The sequence below is a fragment of the Nothobranchius furzeri genome, chromosome 10 (genome assembly GCF_043380555.1).
Source record: "Nothobranchius furzeri strain GRZ-AD chromosome 10, NfurGRZ-RIMD1, whole genome shotgun sequence".
NCBI classification, from domain to species: domain Eukaryota; kingdom Metazoa; phylum Chordata; class Actinopteri; order Cyprinodontiformes; family Nothobranchiidae; genus Nothobranchius; species Nothobranchius furzeri.
Genome location: NC_091750.1, coordinates 67,749,154 through 67,759,363, shown reverse-complemented (window position 1 = coordinate 67,759,363; position 10,210 = coordinate 67,749,154).

Here is a 10,210-nt window from a genome sequence, read left to right as displayed (position 1 = left end):
CTCCTCCCACTGCTCATGGGGAAACACCATATAAGGGGGCTGGGAAGTCCAAGGAGACAACCCACAACCTAAACTGGACGATTTCCTCTCACACACCAACTCCAACTTGGAATTTGGGGCATTTTATTTGTCATTTATCCCATTTTTCTGCCTCTCTTCCAAAAACAGCCTTACTTGGGGATGTCTGAGATGAGACTCGAGCAGAAGTTACTGATAGATTTACTCATTTTGAGAGGGAGCGACGGGGAATAAATCACACATCCCCTTCACAGCTGTGGGAGAAAAGTGCTTGTCATGTGGCTTTGATCAGACTGTAAACACACATCACCGTAACGATGACGAGTAACACAACCAACAGACAAAACGTGGAATGACTGTACAAGTGTCTGGATGGGAAAACGTGAGAAAAATACAGATCTGCGAGATTTAATCTCTTGATTTAGTCTGAAATTATCAAAAAATAAGCAACGTTACAATTTTGTGGCACTACTTCTTAAAACCGCAAGTTAATATTTTCACTGTAGAGAACATAAGGTTCCTAGTTTATAATAAATGAATGACATCAGACGCTGGGTCTCAAACATAAATCAACTCCAGACGTAGTCTGAGTAAAACAGATTCAACTAGGAGGAAAATCTGGGATTATTTAAAGAAACAAAAGACATTCAGACTGACTGAAGAACTGTGGCGGGGTCTGAAGTTAGTTGCTTCGATCAGATTTGTAAAACCAGCCAGACGGATTGAGACATCCATTTAATCTTTTCTAATTCTGTCTTTCACAAATTTAAACCCCTTTATTTCTGGTTTTAGTCTTACATTAAACTCTTGATCTAATTCTTTCAACCTCATCAAGTTTTACTGTAATCTAGATTTAAATCACTGAAGCTGTTCCTGTCTGTCAAGACTCAAGTTCACGTATTTTAATTTCTATTTACCTCTAACAAACAATCTGTCAGGATTAATTTTTCACTTTGTTTACTTTTTGCCTTTATGACGAATTTAGTAGCATTTTACAATTAGTTACTGAGAATTACAACATTTTTATTATTATTACATATAAAATCTGAACTTTTGCCACACGAGGGCAGCACAGATATTTATATTAAAAATGTCTTCATTGAGTGTTCTGTTCTGAAAGAAATATATGGGAAGATTAAATAACAACTCTATTTCTTGAAAGGATCCAGAAACACTGAAACGTTTAAAACTATCTTCCACAAAAGCAAAAATCTAACTTCACCGCATCTTTATTTACACAAAATGTAGCTGGACTACATTAAAATTTGTTTTAACTTTATAATATTCAAACCTTTAGCTGTGCGTGTTTTATTAATATTTTTATGTATTGCAACAAGCTTCATTTACATTTAAAACACAAATTAATGTTTTACAAAGAGTTAACATTTCCTTATAACGTATTATTATTAAAATTATTGCTGTTAATTAGAACACAGCTGTATGGTTGCATTGCGGTGCAGTAAATTGTTCCAATTCGTTTTGAAATTATATTACTATTTGTACAAATATTTTGTGTTTTCTGATTTTAATTATCTTTCTTCTCTATTTTGTTGTTTTGTTTTATGATCATTTTGACTTTGATTGTTTTGCTGGTCTTTGTGAAGCACTTTGTGTCTTCACTAAGTAAAATGTATTTATTTAGCACCTTTCTCTTGTAAAAACACCAAAGTGCTGCACAACAAAACTTATGTGATAAGTGCTATATAAATAAACTTTACTTACTAATTTCAACATTTAGATGGTTTTTATAAATGTAGAAACTAAATATGATGATCTTGAATACGGCTAAAACTCTACTACAATGTAATAAGTGTTATATGAGTAAACTCAAAGGGATGAGGAGAAACGTTTGGTGTTGCATTTTCAGAACGACTAAAAAAATGCAGCACTTAAACAAGAATTATATTCAGAATGTTAAACCAGAAGAAAACATGTCTGCTTTTATTTTAAATATTGTGGAGGAAGAGTTAAGAACTGTGTCACTAACAGAAGTACCAACAGTAAATATAATCGTATATAAAGCAGGACTCTTACCTGGTGTTTAGTCTGCTGCAATCGTAGGTCAGGTTTTAAATTCGCCATCCTTTCATTCTTCATCTTTTATGTGCAGTGTCGTTTCTCATTCACATCGCCTGGGTCGTATTACAAACGACGAGCTCGGGGGCTGGTCCATTACTGACAGGTGTTGTGCCAAAGTAGTTACCCCCCGTCAAAAATTGTTTCCCCATTCATTATAGATTGGGGGGCACACATTTTGGCAGCTGGTGCCACACAGCCTGATAAAATCTGTATCCCTCCTTAACTTTTGCTGTGAAGAAACCCTCTGCGACGTTACTGTAGTTATTGGTTATACTGTGATTGATTTTGCAAATAAACTATTTCGTGATAGCAACGCCAACAAAAACAAAGTGTAAACCGAGTGTAAATTCACCGAAGAGCGACGTGTTTCCATGATCACGTCTGGTTTTACAGTATTATAGTATCAAAGTATTTTTCACTACAAAGTATTCCCAGCAGGTTATTCCACACGGCACGATACAACATCACGAAACTATTGGGGAAACAATTTTTGACGGGGGTAACTACTTTGGCACAACACCGGGATTCCCAGACTTTTGGTTTCTCTATTAAAGACAAAAAAGCGCCAACTGCTGGAGGAAGGTTTAACGCGGTCTCCATCTGTTATGTACACCTCGAGAAAAACATTTCATTCAGTGGAGCATTTGCTTCAACAAATTAACCAGTAATTTCACGGATAAATCATGGAAAAACCATAACTCGGTGCTTTTTTTTTCTTACCTTGTACATTAGTTCAACGCTTCCTTCTGCTGGTTAAATTATCTCTGAAACCACTGGACGTATTTGAACAAAACTTTCAGAAAGTAATGTTGGTCTCTCTTCCGTTAGACCAAGCACGGGTACGGAGTAGATGGAGTTAAACACCTTTTAAGTTGACAGAACGAGGAGACAAATGATCAGAAGTCCATTCACTGTTTCGCCGCTCATGAGGGGGAGAGTCTCTGCAGCAAGTCCCGCGACCTGCTCTTGCCAGATGCTTCGGACAGACTCTCGCCGTTCTGCTGAAAACGGCTGATTTTTATTGAAGATTACAGGAATGTTACATACGTAGTTTGCCATACACACACGTAATTCTGCCATCTGCACCTGCAGACGCACGTCAGCTAATAGCCTTGTTAATGAAAGACCAATTCATCCCAAGGACATGCAACCTTGAGATGATCAGGACACATCCTGCAACATCCTTTGCTAACAAAGACAGTTGTTCTTGTATTGAGGAACTGAAGGAAGGAACGCTTTCACTCCCTTATGCAGCTGTTCAGCTTGAGCAGAAAAGGCACAGAGAGGTTTTCGATATTATAACAAGATTCCATGAAAAGGCATATAATAATGTATTTATGATAATATATAAGGAGCATAAGTGAGAGATACATATTTGTTCATATAAAAGAGCTTATAATAATATATGAAAGAGCTTATATGAGAGATATATATTTTCAATCCCCCTTTTGAACTCTTTTAAGAGTTCAATAAAGATATAAGAAATCAAAACAATAACACCAAATTCCATCAAAAAGAATCCGATAAGCAAAGTTTTAAAATACAAATACAAACAATCAATCAGGCTACAGCTTCTCATATTTCCAGCAGTAAACTAATACAAAAAAAAAACATGATCATATTTTTAACTGAACATGTTACAACATGTATGGATCGCATGCAACTCCATATGAGGGCGAAAAACCCTAATTATCATATGTTTATAGGGAAAATTCCCCCATGTCCCCCCATTTGTCATATCTCAATTTTGGGGCGAACACCTGTTGGCATAGAGTGTGCATGCCTAGGACATCAATGATCAACAAAAAATAAAACAAAACAAACAAAAAAATCATAAAAATGAACTGGTGAAGGGATGGTTACATAAATCACTGAACATTCTCACACTCTAACAACATCTTCTTCATCATGAGAGTCATCACTATCATCAGAGAGTTCCCCTCCCAAATAGATGTTAGGATTGGCTAGTAACAAGGGCATCTGGATAATTGGGTCAGCAGGTGGAGGGTGTAAAATATTACCCTTGTAAAATAAATGAGGGTGTTAAATAGAACCCTTGTAGAATGTTCATAGGGTGGTTACTTCTTCCCCCTGTTGAAGACCCTTCACTGGCTCCAGGCAGCTGCAGGGGGTGATGATGTCATGATTCTCGTCCTGCAGGATGTGGTGGCAGCTTGGCATGCTACTGCAGTCAGCTACTTCTCTTCCTGGTTTTTGGATCCTTTCTCTGGTTAGGCAGATGTCAGCTGCTTCTCGTCCTGGTCCTTGGGTATTTTTCTGGTCAGGCAGATGTCAGCTGCTTCTCTTCCAGGTTAGGCTCCTCCCGTCCAGCCGGACAGCGTGTGATGTCCTCTCCGTGATCCTGTATGGCTCGGTCCACCTCGGCTCCGTCCACTTCCTTTTGGTGACTTTTAGCAGGACCCAGACGCCTGGCACCGAAGGCGAAGCCTCTTCGTGTGTGTAGTTTTGGTCCAATGAAGGCTTTCTCGACTTGTGCAGTCCTTGATCTCGGCAGATAGTTGGTAGGAAGGCTCACACTCCGGCCGGACCAGAAGTTCCCCGGACCGATCGCCTAGGGATTAGAGGTTATGCACAAAAATGTCCTAGCTCTTACTGACCCTAGCCTCTGATACCTTCAACATCAGACACATACAGTTACGAACAGCAAGCGCAATTAAAGGTACAGTGACATCACGACATGGACACACACAGACACACATACACAGAGAGAGAGAGAGAGAGTAAGAATGTGTGTGGGAGAAAGAAATGTGTGGGATCCATTTTGCCACCAGCATCTCCACCTGTGTCACAGAGAAAAAATTGCAAAGAAATTAAAACATAAAGCAAACAACAATAATTCAATGAGTATAAATGATCAAACTAAAATATACAACCATGCATGGGTTTTATAACAGTTCCGGCAACACTGGAGAGGAATCCTTGTATAATGAATTCTTAAGATGTCCTTCATCAATTAGAGGTTATAGCCAAATTGTTTCAGGATCCTGAATTTGAATTTGAATTGGTTAATTTACTCAGAATAGTCCAATGTCTTTGTTGATGTTTCTCAAGGCTCGGCCATGCCCATATAGATAAATAAACAAACAAACAAGACAAACACAGTCAAACACACGGTCCATACACGTCTCTGTGCCCTCACACACCAAGCAAATGTCAGACTGAAGCGAAAGTGTGAAATACTTAACCTAACGCTAAATCAGTGGAAAGAAAAAATAAGACCTAAGGCGTGTAATCAAATTAATCCAACAAAACTTCCCATAACTGCTGTTCTAAACTCACGTTGCGGTGTGATCTCTCCAATTAAAAATTAGGACAACCACTTTTACTATCAATTCAACCAAATAGTTTCAGGTTGTCCCTTACCTAAACTACCTGTCTTTCTTACCTTCTTTCTTTCTTTCTTTCTTTTTTAGGAACACTACTCGCACAAGAAATCCTAAGAATTAATTCACTACTTAAAGTTAATTCATAAATAACGAAACTGCAGTTACAGGTTTGTTTGTGCATAGTATTGGTAATCAGCAGTTTTTTTCCTTATCTCCTCATCTAGAAGTGTTTCTGTGCTACTCCTCCATCTATAACACAAGTTAGTATCATCCTTAAAGCATCTGAAATTAAGCTGCATTGCTAAATCAATAACGTGTTTTGTGCTAAGAAATACTCCCCTATCCTCTTCCTTTTTCCAGTGGCGCTGAATGACAGATTTTAGATCAATTTAACGTTTTATCACTATTACGTTTCATTTAATTAATTTTGCTTTTTCTCTCTTATTTTTGTCTATTTATTTATTTATGTTATTTACTTATTTATCATGCCATCCTGTGATGATAATCTTAAAGACTTTTTAGCCAATTGTCGTCAAAAAGGCCAATTAAAAATATTATGTTAAAGATTTCACAAGATAAAAATGTGAACATAATTTTTTATCGAATGAGGGGTACAATTATTCAATATTTTTGTGACATTATTTTCTACGTTAGAACTTACAGCTGATAGAAAAATATAGGATCAGCTAGGTTTGGCTAGATCTGTTGGGAAACTCAACGGAGCTGAAACAACACTGTTGTCTCGGATGAGATGTTCCATGAATCATTTAGTCAGCTGGATGCCAAATTATTCATTTAATGTTTATTTTTATGCAATGAATGGAATGGGATGGAACGTTACTATAAACTATCCGGAAATTTGCGCATGTTTGCTCGAAGGAGAGAACTGTTGAAGCCTAAAGCGTTCTCCTAGACTTATAAATAGACACCGTTTCCTTAACCAATGAAAATAAGTGATGACGCTGATGTATTCCGTTTTGAAAAGAAAATAAGGCTTTACTGCATGTCCGCTGCAGCTGAGAATCCTAGGACAATAAAGATTATATTGACGTCCAATGGTGAGTTGGGCTGAAATCCAGGTTACTAATCCTATTATTTATTTATTTATTGATATTATTATTATCTTTTTTTAGGCTAACTTTCTCAGTTAACTATGTTCTACAGTAGTTTAGTAAATTTTCCACAGTTCTGACATTTCATCAATTCAACTGGTTGTTGCCAAAAAGCCTTGTTCATTACCTGACTGCAGCAAGCACTCTTTTACTGGGTGTAACCATAGGAAACAGTCTCTTTTGAGCCTCTCTTTGTAAGTCCAGGATGACCACCGTCATTGATTAAAGTTCACATGTTAGCACACATGCTCCCCCTTTTGTACTTTGTTTCATCAGCAGCAGGGCAAATAAGTTTCTGCCTCTTTGCCCATCTTGTAGTGCTCCCCGTCTTGATGTTATAAGTCACAGTTTTTGGTGAGGGCTTCCAGGTTCTCTTTGTATAGAAGTCAGACCCAAACATTCTTTGCAGCTGGTTGTGACAGGCCCACCCAGTAAAGTTCATGCCTCCACAATGCACAGCAAACGTTTTCCTTAAATATGTTGATTGAGTTGAAAGGACAGAACTTTCTTTTTTACAAATCAAAATCAACGAAGGTTTCTAATATTTAGTCAACTTTATTGACTCAAAGGTAAATCTAGACTATTTCCTATGCACAATTTTTCTGACTCGTCAAATCGGTTCTACACAGGTTTTAAACTTTAGGCACAATCTATCCCAAATGCAAGATCCCTCCTTTCATTTTTTATTTATCTATTTTATTTTGGGAAAATAACTACCAGTTTTTTACTCAAAACAGCCTAGTACAGTTTCTAGCCAGGTTACAGGAAATAATACTTAGTTTATCTGTTTTTTCATTATTCAGCGTCCCAAAATCCAGCCATTAACGTTAATGGTTCTTAAAGTTGAGGCAAGACAATTATTGGATTTTGTTTTATAGCAAGATTTAACAAATATTTTATTTCCTTACTGATTATTTGTTAATTTTATGGTTTTCATAAAGATGATCCTGAGAGGTTCAGAGCTGCTTTTCGCAGCACCCTGTGCTATTTTTAGACTGCGGAACTCCTGTGTGTAAAAGTGGGTGGAGTCAGGTCCCCAGGCTGAAACTCCAGTCATTCTCACTAGATCTGTCCGAGAGGAAGGATCTCCTGAATACCCTAACCAGAAGCCTTAAGGTACGTCCAAAACACCGAAAAATATCCTTTCTAAAGTCACAAATGGCTTAAAACTGCATGTTACACAGAAAAACTGTGAGAGCGAGGGAGTCCAGCTGACTCCACGGCCCATAATCAGACAAAATACTTCCTTTATAACCACGACCATACAACTTTTGTATTTTAAGGGATTTTCTTGTCCTCACACTAACGATAAATTCTTTTTCTATTGTTTCCACAGTCTCTTGAACTAAATAACCGTCTAGCAAAAACATGGACCGCACCCTGTTTCTCAAGCAGCTGCTCCCTCTATTAAAAACTGAGTCATTCAGAAGATCCAGCGAAAGCAGCTCATGCAAGAAGACACGCATCCACTCATTCACATGGCACAGACGACATTCTTTGTTTGTCACAGTCTTTTTTTTTTAAAGTAAGTCAGTTCGTCACTTATTTATTCTCTCTCTATATATATATAATATTTTAAGCACAGAATTTATTTAACACTGCACTGGTTATTTTCAGAATTTATTGCTCACTATGCTTTTAAGCAGGACTTATGTAACATTAGAGCAAATCCAATTGCAATTTTTTGAGAGCACTCTGAGGAATAGTTTATATATTTATTTTCTGCAGATCTGTTTTGATTTTACTGTTTAGCAGCTTATCTGACTTTATATATATGTATATCCATATATTTCTGAAATAAAGCTGTCATATACAACCTTACTTGCATTTCTTATTGTTTTTTTTTTTTTTTTTTTTTTTTTTTTTTTTTTTTCATCTCCAGGTCACTTAACCCCCAGATCGGGGTCACTCACATGCTGCCCCGCACACAAATGATTATCACGCTTGTACACTACTTATGTATATATATGTATACACATATACATATGTTACTTTAAAAACCTTTTATTTATTAACTGGTGGTGTTCTGTTCAAAGACTGATCAGAACAGGGTTGCAGAATTTGAATTTTGCGTAGCTCCAAACATTAATTTTAGCACTGCAGTGTAATTTACATATACGAGTTGCAACTTTTTAAAGCTCTTATTATCTTATTTATTTATTTTCTGGTACCGCATCAGGCCTTCACACACACACACACACGGAGCTCCCAAAACTCTGCTCTGCATTCTGCACTCTCCTAGTGCTGCACTTTCAATCCAGAGCCGTAAGCAGCCTCTTGCTGCGCCTCACACACACAGGCTGAACTCAGCTTACACACACAGTGAAGCTTGTCTACAGCTGTGCCTTTTTTCTCTCGATTCTGCAGCCTTCACTTCCCAAATCTTTCTCCAGTTACCTCTACTGTTAACATCTACCCCTTTTTCTTCATCGCCTCTTCCGCTGACTTTCTCAATAAAACCTTATTTCTCGTGGCTTCAACTGGGCTGCTTGTCATATTTAAACATTGCTCATTTTATGCAAAAACAGCCAAAAGCACGCAGAAATAGCCAAAAGCACTGCTCTCTTCACACAGAAGCAGTCAAAACATTTATCATCTTATGCAAAAACAGTTACCTCAGAACATTTTTCTCATCTCATGCAAAAGGTCCTTGACCTTAAAAATCCAGGGAGCTCTCTTTTAGCCTCCCCTTCCCTTAACACAAAAAACCAGGTCCTTGACCTTAAAATCCAGGGAGCTCTCTTTTAGCCTCCCCTTCCCTTAACACAAAAAAACCAGGTCCTTGACCTGTGGACTTTTAGGGTTCCCACACCTATGGATCCAGCCAAGCTTTATATAACCTTGTTATATATTCTATCCGCTCGTCAGCAAATAGTGTGGTCAGCCACGACCTGGAAATGGAACTTTAGGGCTACTCTATTAGCCCTGGGTCACCATCCCTTCATCTGTACTATTTCCTTTTCTCATTTACTCATTAAACCATTAGAAAAATCCTCATTTCATTTCACCATTAAACCATTACAAAAAATCTCTTATTCTTTCTGCACTTGTCTCCACTTTCTTCTCCAACTATTATTTTAGGACCTCAGCTACTATGATTCCGGACACAAAAGGCTTTGGATAAATCCAATGAGCAGATTTTAGAAAATAAGGTTCTGCTCACCTTGTTTTCCACCGCGGTGTTCTGTGCCAAGATCGTTCACTGGGTCGGTTGGTCAAATTGTCCTCCAAAAACTCCTTTTTCTTCAAAAAGAAAAAATCCTGTTCGTGACGCCAAATTTGTTGGTCTCTCTTCCGTTAGACCAAGCACGGGTACGGAGTAGATGGAGTTAAACACCTTTTAAGTTGACAGAACGAGGAGACAAATGATCAGAAGTCCATTCACTGTTTCGCCGCTCATGAGGGGGAGAGTCTCTGCAGCAAGTCCCGCGACCTGCTCTTGCCAGATGCTTCGGACAGACTCTCGCCGTTCTGCTGAAAACGGCTGATTTTTATTGAAGATTACAGGAATGTTACATACGTAGTTTGCCATACACACACGTAATTCTGCCATCTGCACCTGCAGACGCACGTCAGCTAATAGCCTTGTTAATGAAAGACCAATTCATCCCAAGGACATGCAACCTTGAGATGATCAGGACACATCCTGCAACA